The sequence below is a fragment of the Heterocephalus glaber genome, unplaced genomic scaffold (assembly GCF_053883595.1).
Source record: "Heterocephalus glaber isolate CG9 unplaced genomic scaffold, H.glaber_assembly_v1.0 deba00001509, whole genome shotgun sequence".
Taxonomy (NCBI): Eukaryota; Metazoa; Chordata; class Mammalia; order Rodentia; family Bathyergidae; genus Heterocephalus; species Heterocephalus glaber.
In genome coordinates, this window is record NW_028258325.1 from 21,865,362 (window position 1) to 21,877,593 (window position 12,232).

At 32.2% G+C, this 12,232-nt stretch overlaps 1 pseudogene; it reads right to left on the bottom strand.

The window, feature by feature from the left end:
- Window positions 1-11,757, bottom strand: part of LOC106009580 (protein kinase C iota type-like) — a 36,493-nt pseudogene extending 24,736 nt beyond the window's left edge.
- Between the last annotated feature and the right edge of the window lie 475 nt (window positions 11,758-12,232).

The following is a 12,232-nucleotide window of genomic DNA, read 5'->3' on the forward strand; positions in this document are numbered from 1 at the left end:
ATATTCTGCAAAAAAATCTAACAAAAAGCTGGAACATGCTTGACCATGGTAAAAGAAGTTTCAGAAATGCTTTCATTCTCTCTTTTCTAAAGGAGTTTATTGAGTTATTAGAGATATGACTGACATATAAATAGCTTTACATATTTGCTGTATGGACCTTGATAAATTTGAAGACAAATAAACATCAGTGAAACCATCACCATAATCTACACCATAAACATATGTACCTTGTCCAAAAGCTTCTTCCAACACTCATCATTTATTATTGTTATTATCATTATTGTGATAAGAACATTTACAATAACATTTACTAAGAAAAATGTTATGTAAAATATAACATTGTTAACAATAGAGTATACTGTAAATATGACTTTAGGATTTGTTTAACTTGTACATTTGGAAGAGACTGAATTAATGTATTTTCAAGTCAAAGCCAAATGCATTTATAAATTGAATACATGAGGAAAGGGAAAAGTGAAGTGTCAAGGGCTTAGAGAGGAGAAATTTAGTAGGATGTATCTGGGTAAGAGGAAGAAAGAGAAATCTGGCAAGAATGGAGGTGCAAGATTATGAGAAGGGATGGTTATCAAGAGAAAGTTTGGCCCCAGATAGCAAACGACGAAATTATTTTAAGAAAAAAGTACTAGCTGTGCCAATGGATGCTGTTCAGTCAAGAAAAGTGAAGTTAAAGTGTGACCATTTGGTTCAGCAACACAAAACTCTGTAGTCACCTTAAGTGGAGCAGTGTGGACAAAAAGTCCCTTCAGATTAGGACTGGGGTCAATGTGAAAATTACCATTCCTTCCTTGAGTATCTTTTCATGAGCACAATTTTGTAACATTAAGGTCACTGAGCCCATGATGAAGTCTATGGCTGAAGCAGATTTTTAAAATCTATTTGGGTTCAATTACAATTACAAAATAAAAATTCCCCAGAAGTAGAATGATTAGCAAGTGTGATTTCTTCTTTTTCTTTATTTTTCTGGTGAACTAGGCCTAGCACTTTGACATGATAAGAACTGAATGGGTTTTATTGAATTGAATTTAATAAACCAAGGGCATGGCATTTGTGCATGGTATTCATTACAGCTGCCAGCACTCAACAATCTGTCCATCGTTGTTCAAGCCATGCATTGTATAGTTGGAAGCTCAAAATGTGCTGATGAATTTTATGTTAACTGACATAGTACTCAATCTTCAAGAGACATCACAATCATCTCCTTCAAAAACTATGTGTGTGAGTCAACAAAATAATTCTGAAACAGTGATTCTGTGAATTACGTGGTCTGACAACTAGCTTCACAATATTTGTTTGGAAAGGGGAGACTTGAAACTTAGCACGATCTAAATTAACTCCTCATTCTCTCTGTATTAACTGCTTTTGTCTGAGTTTGCATATCTCTGGCTAATGACATCCTCATCCTTCCAAGTACTAAAGCCAGAATGCTTTTTCTCTCACACCACATTCATCAGAAAATCCTATTTTTCTGACTTTTAAATTACATCCAAATCCAATTACTTCTAGGCACTTTCCTAATATTCTGTCCTGAGCCACCATTAATTCTCATTGAGGTTTCTAAGTACCTTCCGTGCTTGCTAGCCACACATATACAGTACAGTAGAGGAAGTAGCAAGAGGAATCTTTCTAAAATGTAAATCTAACCATGTGGTCTGAGCTCTGCAATTCTTTCCAAGTTCTTTCAGTGTCCTACAAAGTCTTACATTATTGTTCTTCCCACCTGCCTTATTTCTTTTTTTTCCCAGCTGCCTTATTTCTACAAATGTGTGTGTGGTGTGTGTGTGTGTGTGTGTGTGTGTGTGTGTATGTTTTTTTTGTTTTTTTTTTTTGAGCAAGGTCTTATTATGTAGTCTGGGCTGGCCTTGAACTTGCAGCAATCCTCCTGCCTCAGCCTCTGAGTGCTGAAATTACAGGTATGCAATACCACAACCTGGCTGCAGACATATTTTCAATTGCTTTTCCTCATCATATTTGCCCAACTGTTTTTGTTCTTTGTTTGGGCAGTTGATGCACACCATTAGTCTTTGCATGAATCCTGCCTTTCTTCCACTTGGTAAGCAATCTCCCTTGAGATTTTCCTAACTCACTGCCATTAAATCACATTATTTAAAAAAAAACCTTATGATGTAGGTGTATCAAGGAAACCTAGGCACAAGAGCATAATGAAGTTTAAATTAATACAACTGGGGAGTGACTGAGTTTGGACCTGAATGTAAAGAGCCAAGTTCTGGAATCAATAGCTGTGTAAAACTCAAGTTACCATTTTTAAAAAACTATACTCTCCTTCTGCCTTTTTATATTAATATTGTGAAATAGTATTTATTTTCAAATTTAAAAAGAATAATAAAACTTTATATGTAAAAATATAGAGATAGCTGTTACATTAAGTAAACTACAAAATAAGTCCTATAGCATGTATTTTTAAAATTCATATTTATGCATATATATTCAATATATGCTGTCTGTCCTTTCATTTATTAACATATACACATGAAAATTTATACTAAAAGTAGGACATAATATCAAAACAAGAATTTTTAGGCCAATGAGTGTATGTGTGTGTGTGTTTGTGTGTATGTGTGTTGGTAGGAATTGAACCCAGAGCTTCATAAATCACAGTGCATGTTCAGTCACTGAGCTACACCCTTCAGTCTTCTTATTCTTGAATTTTGTGGTACAAGTAGTTGTTACATTATAATTTTAATAATTGAACATTTGAAAAACAAGCACTATCCCAACAACTTCCCCCAAAATGATAAGATCAATTGCCTTTTTCTCCCACTAAAGTTCATAACATTTTTGTATAGTCTCAAAAAGAAGACCTGTCTTCCAGAATGACAATTGGATTAGCTAATCTGGTCTTTTAGGGGTATGAAGATGCTACAAGAATCCACTTTTCTTATGCCATCATTAAATTTCAATTTCAAACCACTTTCTTCAACAGAATCCCAAAAGACTTATGGAAGATGTTGACACAGTTCCCTTCTTTCAAATGTGATTTAATTCCCATAATTAATCCCTCACTCCTACAAGTATGGCCCTCTGCATGGAACTGTAATTTTGGCATGATCCCTACAGTAATGAGAATCTTTGCTAACAGTGGGCTGCAACCAAGGCAGGGCACGCTTGAATTCTTTAGAGAACATAATTCTTTGATGAATCTTTCAGAGTACACATTTACTGTTCAGAATAATGTTCTAATATAGTACTTTAGGAAAATTTCTGTTTTTCTCTCCTCAAAGGCAGGACTAACAGCTTTATAGAAATTACCATATAAGGTATTGTCTTGTATATGTCTTCTTTGAACTAACTTCTCATATACACAAGAACTGATTTGTAGCTTTCAGATAGTTTGTAAAATTCAAGCACATGTTTTAAATCTTTAGAAGTAGCTAAATAAAAAAGCTGCAACACTTTTATATTCTTTGGTGAAATGAATCAATGTTATTTTTTGATTGTGAATTTTTTGTTCTAATTTAAATGTTTTATATATATATACACACACATTTGTATCATAATATCTCTAAACTAATTTAATGATTGTCTAGGTAGGCATTTTTCAATTATATTATTTTTTCATAAATATCTTTTAAAAAACTCTCATAAGTAACAAAGTGAAAATAACGAACTAACTGAAAGGAAGCAAAAGTATTATAGTGTTTTCTAGTATAAACAGATATGTGGAAGGGTGAGATTATGCTAAACAAACACTAAGAGAAAGATAGTCTTACTGTATCAAATTATAAAGATCATGTAAAATTTTAAATAACAGGGAATTTTAGTGTCATCTTATATATTGGTTTAATATATTAAAAATTTTAAATTCCACCTATAAATTTATATTTTTTCATTTTCACTGCCTAATTTTTTACTTTCCCACTTAATCTCATTAGCTATTGCCTAAATTGGCCATCTACGAAGATTTCATTGCCAAGGTCATTAAAATATTTCTAAACAAGAACTAATTTCCCATGAAGTCTCCAAAGTGTTGAATTTCCAACCAATGTGTATATTATGGCATTTAGAACTCTCTGATTTTCATTTATCTATATCCCTGTCACCACATGATCACAGCTGGAAAAATGAGCTTTTGTAATGAGATAAATGAGATGCCAAAGCAATAGTTCTTCTTAGAATGGAGGTGATTAGATTCACTGCAACAGATACGTGATAATTAGGTCTCACAGTCCTGCTACTTGGAGCTCTTTTAAACCTCACATAAAAATACAATATTTATTTATCCTCTTTGGTTGGTCACCAGAATGAGCCGAGAAAATATCATGGGGTAAATTCACAATTTTCTGAGGATATATTCTGTGATTTTAAGTGCCAAAGCCTTTAGTTTGTTTAGTTCAGTATGTAAGGTGGGGTGACTAGCACAAGTACCCAAATTTCTTGCCTATAAAATGGAAATTATCATGGACATTACTCTTCTTCTCATTACCTTATGGTCATCATCATAACCAACACCATCATCATCATAACCATCATCATCATCATCATCATCATCATCTCTGTCTAAGACTGTTAGATTTATTGAGATGGTTGATACAAAGTTTTTTAGCACATTCCCTGATAGATAGTAATCATATGCAAATATTTTAAGACTTTCTAAATGTTGATTGTAAAAGCGTTTGGTTTATTTTACAGACCTTAACTATTTCAGTTACTGTCAAATGAAATTAACTAGGATATAATACTTACGTCTGAATTTTTAACAGTATTACATTTAAATAATACTTGCATAGCACTTACAAATAACTTATTACTTAGTACAAGCTGTTGATTTGAGTCTAACCTCAGCAATTCAAGAATATTCTCACAGAGAAAGTGGTGAAGACTATGTTGAAAAATTTCTTAAAGAACATTCATTCTCAAAGATTATTTGTAATGTCTATGGATATATGGTCTTACCCTGTTTTCTCAAGTCTTACTGTATTCCGTCTCACAAGATAATTATAAAGAAATACATGCATCTTATTTTATAAGAATAATCTACTTAAATATTGGATTTTTTAAAAATCTACTGAAAATGAATCAATTATAATTCAACATTTGGTATTTCTGCTTATCTTAGATCTTCAATCCACAACTCCCAGATTTCTTGGATCTTTCCCATGTTAGCATTGAACTTTGCATTAAGAGCATCAATTTCTCATAATAAAATGGAAAAAGCAAGCATGTTCAGGCCATGATGGTCATTTTTTCAACATCAGCACCACCAATTAAAGATATGAGACTTGGGAAAGTTATGTGATATCTCACTTTTCTCACATATTAGAGGTAGGTAAAAGTGCCAGCACTGTAAATTTCTTGTAAAGAAAACAGGTAACAGATTAAAAATGCTTCAAATTTTTCATCTAAATTATAGTTGTTATAACTGCATAATTTTTTTCTTTTTAATTTTTATTCATTAAGTTTATCTGTACATTTTAGATATACATTATGATCACATTCATCATTGGAAATTTGTACCAGTAAATGATACATCTTGGTTCTTGTTTTTTCCCCATTCCCCTTTCTTCTTTTCCACCCCTCCACCCCTACCAATTTATAAAAACTTTGTTTCCATTTTTCCTTCTTTTCTCATATTTGTTCTTTTCTCCCCCCTCACTTCCCCTTCCCCTTTGGACTTTTTCTTCCTATTTCACATTATCTATTACACATTTTGGTCCTCATTTGTATTTTTTCACCATCCACTCAACTAAAATCAAAATGGATCAAAAAGCTAAATATTAAAACAGAAACACTAAACCTGCTAGAAGATAGGTTAAGTAAAACTCTTGAAGATATTGGCTTAGGAAAAGATTTTATGAACAAAACCACAATTGCACATGAACTAGCACAAAAAATAAATGAATGGGATCTTGTCTTACTGAGGTACAATCTCCTTTTATCTCATCTTCTCCACAGTAAGAGTAACCACCAAAGGAGTGAAAAGACAACCTATAATATGGGGAAAAAAATTACCAGCTGTTCCTCAGACAAAGGTCTAATATTTAGAATATTTAAATGACTTTTTAAAAATCAGGCCCCCTAAATTTGAAGATACAATCTGCATAAAATTTGATATCAAGATTTAACCCATTCTGGATTTGAGACTCAGTTTTTGTTCATTGTTATAATTCTTTAGGAAGAATATTTCAGACATTTCTTTTATACATTTGTTCACAAGGTGAATTTACCATTTCATTTTACTTTCACTCTGTTTTCTTTGTCCTGCATTCTCCCTATAATGGTAGACTTTAAAAAGCAAATTAAAAGCAGTGACTTTAAAGATGTTGGAACTACAAACTTTACATTATAAACCTGAGGAATGGTTACTTAAAAATTTTAATTCTCATCCAAACTACAGAAAATTATCTATGCTCTTTCTGTAAACATATGATCTAGGCTCTGTGGCTTAGTATCTTGTCATGTTGGCTATTTAGTAAACCCAACTACTAAATGAGTTAGCATTCATTTTTAATAACTAATTTGTTCAGTTTCAATATTCTATCTATCTATATAATTTTGGAAATGTAGAAAAAGTTAAAACAGCAGAAGTTTTGCTTTACATGTATTATATATCAATTTGGAATTAAAATAAATATAAAATTCTCTGCTTGAATTAATTATCCAACAAATACTAAACTTCCTTGATTATAATGGGAATAAGTTAGATCCTTGAGAGCCTTCATTACAGTTTTACATACCAAGTAGGAACCTAATAGAAAACCTCTTCCTCTTTCTATGTGATCTGAATATCATACAGCTGTACCTGTGGGACATACTAAAATGTTAATTCAAGAAAGTCTAATGTAGTTTAATGGAGGTCTAGTTACAGATATTAAGGTAGAATTACAGAATTTATCAGGCTTGGTGAAACCCAGAGCTACCATCATATGCTGGACACCATATGTCTTTATCACCTGCCAACCCCAAAAAGCTATGTGACATAGTGACATGGAACCCAGCACATGGGAAAAGTGGTGGTGGGAGTTTTACCCTGAATGTGGTGGAAAGCAACTGTTTTCAAACTACAGCTGGCAACAACAGAGAAAGAAATCTGTTCTCCCTTTCTCTTGCTCATTCATCAATTTCCTACTGCCATCTACATTGGTTAAGCCAAACTTTATGACAGAGGAGTTAGGAATTGGGTAGGATGAGTGTTACAGCTCACACAAGTCCACCTCCTATATCCTAAAGCATGGTGAAAAGGCAACTTGCATGAATGATCTGATGAAAAAATGGAGATTAGGCCAGCAGTCCTAGAAATTATTTGCTAATTTTAAATTATCTTTATCTTAAACTGACTTTAGTTTTTCTTTGCTCACAATAAAATTTAAATAATAAATAAAACAGAAGAGAGAAAAATATATTTTTACACTATATTATGTCAATTATGCCTCACCTTTTCTGACTAAAGCTAACATGGAGTAATGGTGCCTGGCAAATTGAAGTGAATTGCAAATGAAGTTTCAACTGTTTTAGTCACATTAAAATTTCAAATATACCTCTTTTATTACCACAGGAAGACACTATTTTAGAATGGCGTGTTTTTCTCATACATATTTTTAGTATTAGTATAGTAATATTTATTATGGATGCTTATGTAACAATTAAATATAGCACAATTTTTATTATTCAGGCCTACAAATATTTTTCAAAATTTACTGATGCTTAATACTTTAAATGTCTAAGTCCAGAACACATTTCATAACATATGAACATGCAGGTAGCAAGTACCTAATCATTTCAATGGTCATCTCTCTTAATGGTATTCTATGGTCATTGAGTTGACATAAGATTTTTAAGATTCCATGGCAAAGCTAAATTTCTATACCAGTGTTTTATATATAGGTTAGTTGCATCATTTTTGTTTTTAAATTAAAGCTAAAAATTATATTACTAATTTATTTAAAATACAAATAAATTTACATATTAAACCTATTCCACATTTTATGAAAAATGATTACATTTCTCAGTATAAGTGGTTTGATATTTTTAAATATATTTAAGATTTGTTAATATATATATTTGTGCAAATATATATATATATATTATCTGGCTTGATAGTAGACAACTTCATTCTTATGTGTATGTCTACATTCAGTCTATATTGTCTTGGTTTGAGTGTATATAGAAAATCTGGCCTGAAAAAAGACTATACAATTGGAAAATATAGAAAGTTGTAGAAACACTGAAAGTGTCCTGGAGACTCCCAAGAGCTTGTAAGACCACACTGTGACTTTAGGCTTTTTCTCTCAATATACATAATCAATAGAGAAAAGTGGCAATAGACACATGTCTTTGGGTCCTATTTCCTGAGAAACTAGTGGTTACATTGCCAGACTTACATTTTTGTTTATTCATTTTCATTTATTTACTGAGTGCTAGGCATTTTGAGTATAGTAGATGAAAAAAGCGAACACATAAAAATTTATTTTAAAATTTACATTTTAATTGTGTCAGATGGACTATAAACTAATAATACGGTAGTTAACAATAGTTGTTATGGAGGAAAAAATAAACATAAACTATTGAATTGAGATGGTAAAGGGGAAGGGTATTATTGTAAAGATTGTAGTGACAGAAGAGCTCAATAAGAAGAAAATATCTATATAGGCAGATAGGGTGTTGAAAGATCATTGGATTTCTGAGATACGAGTGCTTTAATAGAGGAAATGGTAAAGAGGGATTCTCAGGCAGTGTCCAGGGTGTGCTCAATGAACGGCAGAAGATGGAGATGATTAAAGTGTGGGAAGATGTGGGTCAGATATATAGGAGACTGAATAGGAATTCTGAAGTCTCTGTTAAAGTTCAGACTTTATTTTGAAATACAAATTCATTGGTGTAGATGGAGAAGTTTACAGGTGCTTGAAAAAATTATCTACCATACTGTTTTACATTTTACTAAATATTGTGTTTAATTTATTAAGCACATAGTGCTGTTACACTTTCACTTAGTGCCACAATAAAAGGCTTAAATGTGAAAGTTGGAGAGATATCACTATTCTTCTTTCCCTAGGTAGAAAAGAAAGCTCGGGAAATGTTTGCTACTGATCAAAAATAGAAATCTAGATATTGATAGATCTGGAACCCAAAGCCAAATCTTATGCCTCTTAATCTAGAGGGATTCTCACTATACCCTGCAGCCATATAGGCATTTTCAATATTGACACAGTGATTCTTTATTTTCATTGCACTGGATGCATACTTTAATTTTATTTCTTTTTTCCAATATTCACTCCAATATTGTTAATAAAACTTTGATATTTTTAAGACATAAAAGATAATGTTTATATCATCTTGATAGAATTACCAGAATCAAGCTAATAAGCATATCTATCACTTCACACAGCTACCTTTTGTGCATGTGGTTTTTTTTTTTTTTTTGTGTGTGTGTGTGTGTGTGTGTGTGTGTGTGTAGAAAACTGACATAAAAAAGGTAACTGACTCCATTAAAACCATGTGAGTGAAATACAAATTCTAGAAATAAAATTTATAGTACTGGGTATATTTTGGAGAAAATTATATAAAACTGAGGATTTCTAAAATAAACATGCTTGAAGTAAATCCCTACATTAAGCTAATGAACCCAGTATGGTTCTAATGCAAAAATATGGCACACTTCTAGTAAAATTCATCAAAGATCAGAAGAAAATGCAGTAGTGTGTGTTGTAAGCTAAGTTAAACCTATTTTGTAAGTTCCTCATAGTAGTTGAAGGCAAGTTGATCATTTTAAAACAATGACTTTTTATATATATAGGATAGTGGGAGACATCATGCTATTTCTTTTGAGGTTCTTAATTCAGTAAAAGGTTAGTTGACCCTGTCAAAGCAAAATTGCACTGAACAAGTTTAAACAGGTAACAAAAACTTCAGTGAAGAATATCTCAGTAGCAGAGAGAAGCAAGAACTCAGTGTAAACTCAGTTCTGCTGAAAACAAAGAGCTGGAGAGTCTCTAAAAGCTGCAGTAGGCTGACTATGTTTGCTAATGGGCTTTACCCAAAGGAAATGTAAATGGTCTCAGATCTTTCTCATAGGTGGCAGTTTTATAATGAGTAGGTAGGGAAGAGGGAATTAGGCTCCTGTGCTCACACAAAGTCTAGTGGGTCCAGGCACTATCTTTCTTGATGCTAACATTTCATAGGGTTGCTTTCTTGGTCCTTGAGAAAGACATCCTTGGAAAGTAACACTGTCAAGAAGCTTTTAAACAGATTGGGCTTTCAAAGAGACAAGGAAATGAATTCACAATAGGTTTTCGGAAAAAAAGATGTGAGGAAACCAAAGCAGCAAGAAGCCTGTCTAAAGTTTAGTCAGCCTGAGAGAAATATTAAAGCTGCCTTGGTCACACTCTACATGAATGTATAGAATATAAATACAAATAGTGTATATACTTGATAAAGTAGGCAATATAATAAGAGAATAGTAAAACAGTTTCCTTTCACAATAGCAGAAGATACAGAAATCAACTACAGAAAGCTTTAGAAGAATCTTTTGTACTGAAACTTTGTAAGACTGAAAACTTTGCTTAAGAACTTGGAATGAGATTTACATAAAATATCTGACTTACATTCATGGTTAAGAAAATTCATCTAACGTGGACTTCATAAAACTTCAAATTAAAAAAAAATAATAGAATCAAATTTAAAATCTCAATGATATCCTAGCTTGGCATTTGGCTTAACAATACATATATTCATTTGGTAGGATAAATAAGTAAAATAGGAAACATTTTGCAGAAAATAATAGCAAAATCAAATATTTTCTAGTTTTGAAAAATACTGGAATTCACATGGAGAGGCAGATGACTGTAAGAGACCAGAAAGTTTTGAAGATTATCAAGATTTATGTAGGGAATATTAATGTGATGAAGATGGTATTGAATGTCCATCAGGAAACAGATGGCTTATACTTGTGACATTATGGTTGTCTGTGACATGTATTGTGCATTCTAGGGTGCTTCAAAATAATAAAACATAATCATAGTTGATAAACAAAAAGCTATAATGTCATATTGAAATCTGAGACTCCCAGCTCATGGTCACTACGTAATTTAGGGGCATTGTCTTCTTTGTAAACCTCATTTTTTAATGGACACAACCATAGTCTCAACTCAATACACTGTTATGAAGATTAAATGAAGGATGCTTTATTTAGCACTTATAGCAATGACTGTCTTATAATATGATTTCTTTAAATAAAAATAGTGTATCATTTGTTATAAGTGAATGGCAAGTTAATTGTTCTTGATCATACTTTTTGTCATGAAATACTTGGAGATATTGCAGTTATGCATTACATTACAGCATTTTAATCAACAAAGGAACCTATATACAAGAGGGTAACATAATACAGCAGGGTTGAAAAATTACTACTGTTAGTGAATGCATAGATGAAGATGAGGAAATAGAAAAAGAAACTGTAGGAGAAGAAAAAGAAAAGCCCCCAACTTAAATCCACAGTGGAAGTCTAATAGAAGCTTTTGTAGAGTAAACACCCCCTTAAAATATTTGAGATCATGGAACCCAACCCCAAATATTTCACTAATAGAAAAGAATGTTCATGGTGTATTATATATTTATATAGCAATCTCTGATGAGAGAGAGAAGACAAAATAAAGCAAGCCAAGGACATTACCATGAAATGTTATTGAAAAAGATGACAGCCCTTCACAAAGAGCCATAGGCAAGTCTTTTACGAGGGTTCCAGAAGAATGCACTATTCTCACAGGTGGTGACAGCTCCACTCATGCTGTCGTCTGAAGCTGTCCCAGATAAGGTACAGAGGTGGAAGATAGGGAGACTGATGATCCTGACCATGTGAATTGTTAACTAATGTGTCCATTTGTGTCTTTTTTTTAATTTAGAAAGTTAAAAAACTAAATTACAAAGAAACTTATAGAATAAGAATGTAAAGAAACATAACATTTCTTGTACAGACATAATACATGTTTTTGTTCATAAAGTCTTTGCCTTTGTCTTCAAAACAAAGACATCTCTGTCTTCAAGAGTTCTGCCTATTCTTTCTTCAAATTTAGTGTTTCTGCTTTAATATTTAATCTTTGATCTATTTTGGTTTTAGTTTAGTGAATGGTGAGAGATATGGGTCTAGGTCTAATCAGTGGCTGTTTTTCCAGCACCATTCATTAAAGAGGCTCACACAGGACACACTACAAAAATCAACAACTGAGATTTCATCTTATTAAAAAGATTTTGTACAGCAAAA